At 37.4% G+C, this 9,200-nt stretch overlaps 1 protein-coding gene across 1 annotated transcript in view; it reads left to right on the forward strand.

Annotated features, from left to right (window-relative positions):
- Positions 1-8,431, forward strand: part of ZC3H8 (zinc finger CCCH-type containing 8) — a 44,211-nt gene extending 35,780 nt beyond the window's left edge. The window contains exon 8 of the mRNA XM_017549825.2: positions 7,177-8,431. The gene's annotated coding sequence lies outside the window, so the exon portion shown is untranslated. The remainder of the gene's footprint in view (positions 1-7,176) is intronic.
- The last annotated feature ends 769 nt before the right edge of the window (positions 8,432-9,200 follow it).

The raw sequence follows: 9,200 nt of genomic DNA on the forward strand, positions 1-9,200 counted from the left end.
TTTTTTGAGACGGAGTTTCGCTCTTGTTACCCAGGCTGGAGTGCAATGGCGCAATCTCGGCTCACCGCAACCTCCGCCTCCTGGGTTCAGGCAATTCTCCTGCCTCAGCCTCCTGGGTAGTTGGGACTACAGGCACGCGCCACCATGCCCAGCTGATTTTTTGTAGTTTTAGTAGAGACGGGGTTTCACCATGTTGACCAGGATGGTCTTGATCTCTTGACGTCATGATCCACCCGCCTCAGCCTCCCAAAGTGCTGGGATTACAGGCTTGAGCCACCGCACCTGGCCATATCTTTCTATTAATTTTGCTGTTTCATCTAAGTTGTCTATTTTGTTGGCCTAAATTTGTTTATAGTATTGTTTTGTAATCCTTTTGAATTCTGTATTATAAAAAGATTTTCTTTTTTTTTTTTTTGAGATGGAGTCTTGCTCTTTTACCTAGGCTGGAGTACAGTGGCACAATCTCAGCTCACTGCAACTTGCATCTCCTGGGTTCAAGCGATTCTGCTGCTTCAGTTTCCCGCGTAGCTGGGATGACAGGTGCATGTCACCACACTCGGCTAATTTTTGTATTTTTAGTAGAGATGGGGTTTCACCATGTTGGCCAGGTTGTTCTGGAACTCCTGACCTCAGGTGATCCATGTACCTCAGCCTCCCAAAGTGCTGGGATTACAGGCATGAGTCACCATGCTCTCTGTTGCCTAGGCTAGAGTGCAGTGGCACAATCTTGGCTGTATTCTAATCTCAGACGAAACAGACTTTAACAAAGATTTTTAAAGACCTATGAAGTGACTTAAATAACCACACAATAATAGTGGGAGACAACAGTCCACCCACAGTATTAGATCATTGAGGCAGAAAAGTAACCAGGATGTTTGGGACCTGAACTCCATACTTAACCAAATGGACCTAATAGACATCTACAGAACTTTCCACCCCCAAACAGCAGAATAGACATTCTGCTCATCTGCACGTGACATATACTCTAAAAATGACCACACAACCAGGCATGAAATAATCCTCAGCAATTTTTTTTTAAAAACCCAAATCATCCCACTCACACTCTCAGATCACTATACAAGAAAAATAAAAATCAATACTAAGAAACTCACTCAAAACAATTAACCTGGTCCTGAATTTCTGGGTAAATAATGAAATTAAGGTATAAATCAAGAAATTCTTTAATGAGAAAAAAGATATAAAATGTCAGAATCTCTGGGACACAGCCAGAGCAGTGTTAAGAGGAAAGTTTATAGCACTAAATGCCCACATGAAAAAATTAGAACTCAAATCAACAACATAACATCACACTTAGAGGAACCAGAGAAACAAGAGCAAACCAGCCCAAGGCTAGGAGAAGACAGGACATGCGAAGTGACTTAGATAGCCACCGAAATCAGTGCTGAACTGAAGGAAATTGAGGTGTGTCAGAACGCTGGATGAGACAATAAAAAAGGGAAATGAGGTGTGAAAAACCATTACGTAAGAAATGAATCTAGGAGCTGGTTCTTTGTAAGAATTAATAAGATAGATAGAGTGCTATCTACTGTAGATGAATAAAGGAAAAATAGAAGATCCAAATAAACACAATCAGAAATGACAAAGGGGACATCACCACTGATCCCACAAAAATCCAAAAGCCCCCAGCGACTATTATGAACACCTCTATACATACAAGCTAGAAAATCTAGAAGAAATTGATAAATTCCTGGAAACATACAACCTCCCAAGATTGAATCAGGAAGAGATTGAATCCCTGAACAGACCAATAATGAGTTCCAAAATTGAATGAGTGGTAAAAAGCCTATCAACTAGAAAAAGACCAGGACCAGTCACTTTCACAGCTGAATTCTACCAGACGTATAAGGAAAAGCTGTTACATTCATACTGAAACTTTTCCAAAAATTGAGGAGGAAGGGCTCCTCCCAAACTCATTTTATGAGGCCAGCATCATCCCAATACCAAAATTTGGCAGAGACAAACACACATACTTACACACACACGCACACACACAAACTTCAGGCTGATATCCCTGATGAACATAGATGCAAAAATCCTCCACAAAAAATTAGCAAACCAAATCCAGCAGCACATCAAAAAGCTAATTCACCATGATCAAGAAGACTCTATTCTTGGGATGCAAATTTGGTTCAACATAAACAAATCAATAATTGTGATTCACCACATAAAACTAAAAACAAAAACCACCTATCATCTCAATATATGCAGAAAAGGCTTTTGATAAAATTCAATATTCCTTCATGTTAAAAACCCTCGACCAATTAATCATTGAAGGAGCATACCTCAAAATAGAGCCATTTATGAACAACTCACAGCCACCATCATACTGAATGGGCAGAAGCTGGAATCATTCCTCTTTAAAATTGTATTAAGATAAGGATACCCTCTCTCTCCACTCATGTTCAACATAATACTGGAAGTCCTAGCCAGAGCAATCAGGTAAGAGAAGTAAAAGGCATCCAAATAGGAAGAGAGGAAGTCAAACTGTTTGTTCACAGATGACATGGTTCTATACCTGAAAAACCCTGTCGTCTCTGCCTAGAGGTTCCTGGATCTAATAAATAGCTTCGGCAAAGTTTCAGGATATAAAATCAATGTACAAAGATTGCTGATTTTTATAGGTGTAGCATTTTGATTTTGTAGGCATAGCATTCCTATATACCAACAACAGCCAAGCAGAGAGCCAAATCAATAATGCAGTCCCATTCACAATAACGACAACAAAAATATAGCTAACCAAAGAGGCCTCTATAACAAGAATTACAAAACACAGCTCAAAGAAATCAGAGATGACAAACAAATGGAAAAACATTCCATGCTCATGGATGGGAAGCATCAGTATTATTAAAATGGCCACACTACCAAAAGCAATTTACAGATTCAATGCTATTCCTATCAAACTCCCAATAACATTCTTTATAGAACTAGAAAAATGTATTTTAAAATTCATATGGAACAAAAAAGCCCAAATAGCTAAGGCAGTCTTCAGCAAAAAGAACAAAGCTTGGGCCAAGTATGGTGGCTCACACTTGTAAACCCAATAATTTTGGAGTCTGAGGCAGGCATATCACTTGAGCCCAGCAGTTTGAGACCAGACTGAGCAACATGGTGAAACTCTACCTCTACAAAAAATACAAAAATTAACTGGGTATGGTGGTACATGCCTGTAGTCCCAGCTACTTGGGAAGCTGAGGTCAGAGGATTGTTTGTGCCTGTTTTCTGCAGTGGCTGTATCATTTTACATCCCCACCAATAATACGCAAAGCCTCCTTCAATTTCTCCACATCCTTGTCAACACTTACTCTGTTTGTTGTATATGTGTTTTGTTTTGAGACGGGGTTGTTCTCTCACCCAGGCTTGAGTGCAGTGGCTTGATCTCAGCTCACTGCAACTTCGGCCTCCCAGGTTCAAGTGATTTTCCTGCCTCACTCTCCTAAGTAGCTGGGATTACAGACGTACCACCACACCCAGCTAATTTTTGTATTTTAGTAGAGATGGGGTTTCACCATGTTGGCCAGGCTGGTCTCGAACTCCTGACCTCAAGTAATCTGCCCATCTTGGCCTCCCAAAGTGCTGGGATTACAGGGATAAGCCACCACGCCTGGCCTGTTGTGTGTGTGTTTTTAAAGAATACTGTAGTCATCTTAATGGATGTGAGGTAGCATCTCATGGTTTTGATATGCAGTTAGTGATGTTGAGCATCTATGTATTTATTGGCCATTCATATAATCTTTGGAGAAATGTCTATTCCAGTCTTTGCCCATTTTTGAATTGGGTTACTTCCTTTTTTGTTGTTGAGTTTTAAGAGTTCTGTATGGATTCTGGGTGTTAATCACTAATGAGATACATGATTTGCAAGTATTTTCTCCCATTCTGTAGGTTATCTTTTTATTCTGTTGATAGTGTTCTTTGATGTCCCAGTAGTTTTTAATTTTCATGAAGTCCAATTTTAATCTATTTTTTCTTTTATTATCTGTGCCTTTGATGTCATATCCAAGAAATTATGTTCAAATCCAGTGTTGTGAAGATTTTCCCGTATGTTTTCCTCTAGGAGCTTTATAGGTTTAACTCTTGCATTTAGGTTTTTGATTTATTTTGTGTATGTTGTCTAAGACAGTAGTCCAACTTCATTATTTTTCATGAGGAGATCCAGTTTTCCTAGCATCATTTGTTGAAAGACTGTCCTTCCTTCATTGAATGGTCTTGGTACTTTTGTCAGCAGTTATTTACCATAGATGTGAGGGTTTATTTCTAGCCTCTCTGTTCTGTTCCATTGCTCTATATGTCTATCGTTTATGCTTTTAGCACTCCGTTTTGATTACTATCACTTTGTATTAACTTGAACTCAGGAAATGTGAGTCCCTCAAATTGGTTCTTTTTCAAAACATTTCTAGGCTATTTGTCCCTTGATATTCCATATGAATTTTAAGACAGATTATTCTATTTCTGGAAAGAAACATCAATTTGAAGTTGATAGAGATTGCATTGAATACGTAGCTTGCTTTGAGTAGTAATAACGTCTTAACAATATTATCTTTCAGTCCATTAACATGGGGTGTCTTTTCATTTATTTATGTGCCTTTGACTTTTTTTCAGCAATGTTTTATAGTTTTTATTATACAAGTTTCACCTCCTTGGTTAAATTAATTCCTAAGTACATTTGGCCCTTGAACAACAGAGAAATTAGGGTTACTGACCCTTTGTGCAGTCAAAAATCTGCATATAACTTTTCACTCCTCAAAATCATAACTACTAATAGCCTGATGCTGACGGGAAGCCTTACCAATAACATAAACAGATGATTATCACATAAATAGATTCTTATCTATATATATATTTTTCTAAATTGTAGCAAATCTTCAAAAAATGTTTCATTGTATTGAAAAACATCTATATATAAGTGGATTCATACAGTTCAAACTTGTGTTGTTCAAGAGTCAACTGTATTTTATTCTTTTTGACTATAGTAAATTGAATTGTTTTAATTTCCTTTTTAGATTGTTCATTGTTAGTGTGTAGAAATACACCTGATTTTTGTGTGTTGAGGTTTTCTACATAGAAGATCATTGGGGGGAATACTTTTTAAAACATGATAAAATATAACTTAATAAGAAAACACCATACTCAATAGGGCAAACAGTAGAGACATTTCCATTAGAAGAGTTTATGTTCCATTGAGACTGCCTGGTTTCTAAACCTTGAGTAGAGTTCCCTTCTGAAAACATCTGCGTTTGGGGAAAGGTTCATTTAAGAATGTCCTCGATGAAGCAGTAACAATTATTAATGTTATTAAACCTCAATGCATCTACAGTCTTTTCAACATTATGCCTAGCAGAATGGGAAGATATATAAAGTACTTCTGCAACTGTATTCCTAAGGAAAAGTGTGTGTGCCATTATCTGAGTTGCAAGCTGAATGAGTTTTTACTTGAAAGAACAACTGAGAGCTGGGTGTGCTGGTATGAGCCTATAATCCCAGCTGCTTGGGAGCTGGAGGCAGGACTTGGAATTCAGGTCCAACCTGGGTAACATAAAAAGACCCTGTCTCTACCAAAAACAAAACACAAGAAACCAGGCACACATACAAACCCAAACCCAAACAAACCATCAAAACTGAGGGGCAATTTTTTTTCAGATATAGATGTTTGACAGCAACTTTTTCACAAATGAACAGAGTGACCCTGAACTTTGAGGACAACTGAAAATATTTGTTGTTAATGATAAAATTCAAGCTTTTAAGCAAAAATTATAATTGCAGAACATTTGATCTGTCCTTGTGACCTTGAAAGCTTTCCTGTACCTAAAGACTTTTTTGGCAAGATTCATTAAAGAATGTGATTTTTTTAAAACACTGTACTATGTAATGAAACGTGGAAGATCTGCATAGATTAGTAAACTTATACTTTCCAAATAAAACAATTATACATATATAAAGCATCCATTCAGCATACAAAGACCAATGGATTTTAATATAACAGTATAAAAAGTTCATTGATGTGGTTTCAGATTCTGTACTGCAACTTGAAAATTTGTTTCCATTTGCTTTTAATATTCATTCGCTCATTACTTTATTTTTAGCTCTTATTTTCTCTTCTTTTTTTTTTTTTGAGACGGAGTCTCGATTTGTTTTCTAGGCTTGAGTGAAGTGGCATGATCTCTCCTCACTGCTACCTCTGCTCCTGGGTTCAAGCGAGTCTCATGTCTCAGCCTCCTGAATAGCTGGAATTACAGGCATGAGCCACCACGTCCAGCTAATTTTTTTTTTTTTTTTTTTTGAGACAGAGTCTCCCTCTGTTGCCAGGCACCAGGCTGGAGTGCAGTGGCACAATCTCGGCTCACTCAATCTCCGCCTCCCAGGTTGAGGCAATTCTCCTGCCTCAACATTCTGAGTAGCTGGGACTACAGGCACACGCCACCACGCCCAGCTAATTTTTTGTGTTTTTAATACAGATGGGGTTTCACTGTGTTGGTCAGGCTGGTCTCCAACTCCTGACCTCAAGTGATCTGGCTGCCTTGGCCTCCCAAAGTGCTGGGATTACAGGTGTGAGCCACCATGCCCAGCCTATTTTTAGCTTTTCTGAATAATTTTTGGTTTGTTTCCTGTAGTTGGGTTTTGCTCTACAGACTAAACCAAAAATCTTTTTCTTTTGATACGTGGATTAAGACCATTCACATTTATTGAAATGACCAAATATTCGGATTAGTTTCTGTCATTTTATTGTTACTGTTTCTTTCTGTATAATGTGTTTTCTTTATTTTCTATTAAATTTTTCTTTTTTATCTCATTTTTTGTTCTTTTTCTGCTTTTGCCCAATAATATTTGTCATATTTCCATTCAAATGTATTCTTTCTTGTAATGTAGTCTTCATTTGTAATATAGTTTTTTTCTTGTTTATCATTTCTGAGGTATTCAACTCTTGTCCTATTATTTACTTTTTTTTGGTTCAGTTCTAATCTTAGTTTTTGAATTTCAATTCAGAATGTTCTTTAATTTTCCCAAAGAGGGGTATTTAATTCAGTGTGGATTTTTGCTTAATTGTTTTTTTCAGCTGTATGTTTTTGTTTTTGTTTTGGGAGAGGGGAGTAGGGAGTGAGGGTGGCTAAGTTGGTAATTTCCATGAGCTGATGTGCTTTTGTTTTCTGTTTTCTTCTGTAGCTAGCATTGTACAGATGAGTATTTACGCCCATGCCTGTTCAAGACTGTTCAAGACTGGTGATTTGGAATAGTTTACAACATTCCTCAGTCAGAGTGCCCTCTTGTGTGATTGGGATGATGTGCAGCTTCCATAATGGATGGGACAGAGAGCTGGGATCTAATGTACAAGTGAAGGGCTTGGTCTTCACTGAGACATTCCAGCCATTGGAATAGGAGAGGAGAATATATAGCAGAGATACTGGCTGGTGGGTAAATGTCATAGTAAATTCTAGAAACCCCTTCTGATTGATTGGATTTCCTTGGTAAAATAGGAAGCAAGGTTAGGCTGAGTGAGACTGGGTGACAAGGTAGAGGAGTTTGAGGAGAGATTGGTAGATGGATTGTAAAAACAGAGTTAGTTCTCTTTATGTCATTAAATATGTCACAACATAGTTTCAATGGTTGTTCACAATTTCATTTTATGGCTTAAATTACGGTTCTATGATTTTTTAAAAACCAGTTTCCTATTGTTAGACATTTGTTTCCAATTTCTTACCATTATAAATAAAGTGAAACAATATCTCTTACTATACCACTTCTAGATTTGGAGTTCCTAATGTTTCTATTGTTAGAATATTTATCTTTCTCATTGGTTTATAACTGTAGTCAGATTAAATACTTGTGTGCAGTATAAACTTTAGGAGTGTGGTGGTATCATTAACACAAGATTCAAATGCAAAATGTTCCAAGTACAAATAATGAGATTCTAAATATGCAGTTTTATATAGTAGTATTGATTATTATTAGACAAATACCATGAAATGGAAACTATCATCATTATATTGTTTTATTGCTGGGAAAAGTAATAGTATTACCAACTTGCTGGACATGCAGAGTACACCAAAGCTAGTGATACTTCTTAGCAAAGTCCTGTTTGAAAATAGGAATTAAAGTTATTTTCATTCCATCTAATCCCACTAAAGCAAGAAAGGGAATTGCATATACTCCAAGCAAAGGTTTGTCAGACAAGACCAAAAAAAGCAGGAAACAAGGATAAATCCTAGGCCCTTAGAAGCAGGAAACTGAGGGGTGGAGAGCGAGTCATCTGTCAGTGCCCTTTTGCTGTCTGCCCAGGCTGATTGGTTTACTTCCCAGCTGTGGCTAGGGAGGAGGGCAAGGCACTTCTTATTTAAGTCTTATAACAACCTTATAAGGTGGATAATGCAATTCATTGCATAAAAAGCGAATAAATAGGAATACTTAATTTTTGAATTTTCCTGAGTCTTGTCAGTATTTGTAATTAATCTTATACTACAGTCTAGCAGTTTATTTCCTAATATTACCTCATGTATAGTTTGATACTTACGAAGTATAAATTTTGTATATAAAGTTTATATATAAGGGGAAAAAATAATTCTTATATTCCTGAGGCAGCGCCCATCTCACTTGTAAACTTAAAAGACCAAGCAGAGGTTTGAGAGACTCAGAAGTCAAATAGAGAATGTTAAAAACCTCTTATTTTTCAAATAATTGTTTTAAGAGACAAGCGTAACTATGTCAGTGAAATATCTTAACTTGTGTTGAATCAAGTTAGGAGAGAGAGATTCTCATGAAATTGTCCTGTGTTGTCAAAGCAGCCGATAGGGTTACGAGAGCACCTTCTAGCCAATCGCCGGCTTCCATTCTCCCCTTTCCTCTGTACAGTTTGCTCTGGTTTCTCAGAGCAGATTTCCAAGTATACTGCTTCAGCCATCGCCTGCTGAACCAAAAGCTGTTTGTCTGCCTGGTTTCCAAAGTGCTGTATCACCTGACCATTGCAGTCATACCAGGCCAGGCTTCATACTTCCCTTGCTCCCCTCTGCTCTCCTTGGTTTCCTCCTGTGAAGTAAATCTCACTGACCCTTGATGCAGCTTCAAGCATATATAACATATATAAAATCATATTTGGTCTGAAAAATTCAGACCAGGAGAAATAAAGCAAGAAGGCTGTATGGGAAAAATCTGATTTTTTTGGCCAGCATTATTATCATGGCGCTATTAAATTT

Source organism: Cebus imitator, unplaced genomic scaffold, assembly GCF_001604975.1.
Source record: "Cebus imitator isolate Cc_AM_T3 unplaced genomic scaffold, Cebus_imitator-1.0 Scaffold222, whole genome shotgun sequence".
In the NCBI taxonomy this organism is placed as follows: domain Eukaryota; kingdom Metazoa; phylum Chordata; class Mammalia; order Primates; family Cebidae; genus Cebus; species Cebus imitator.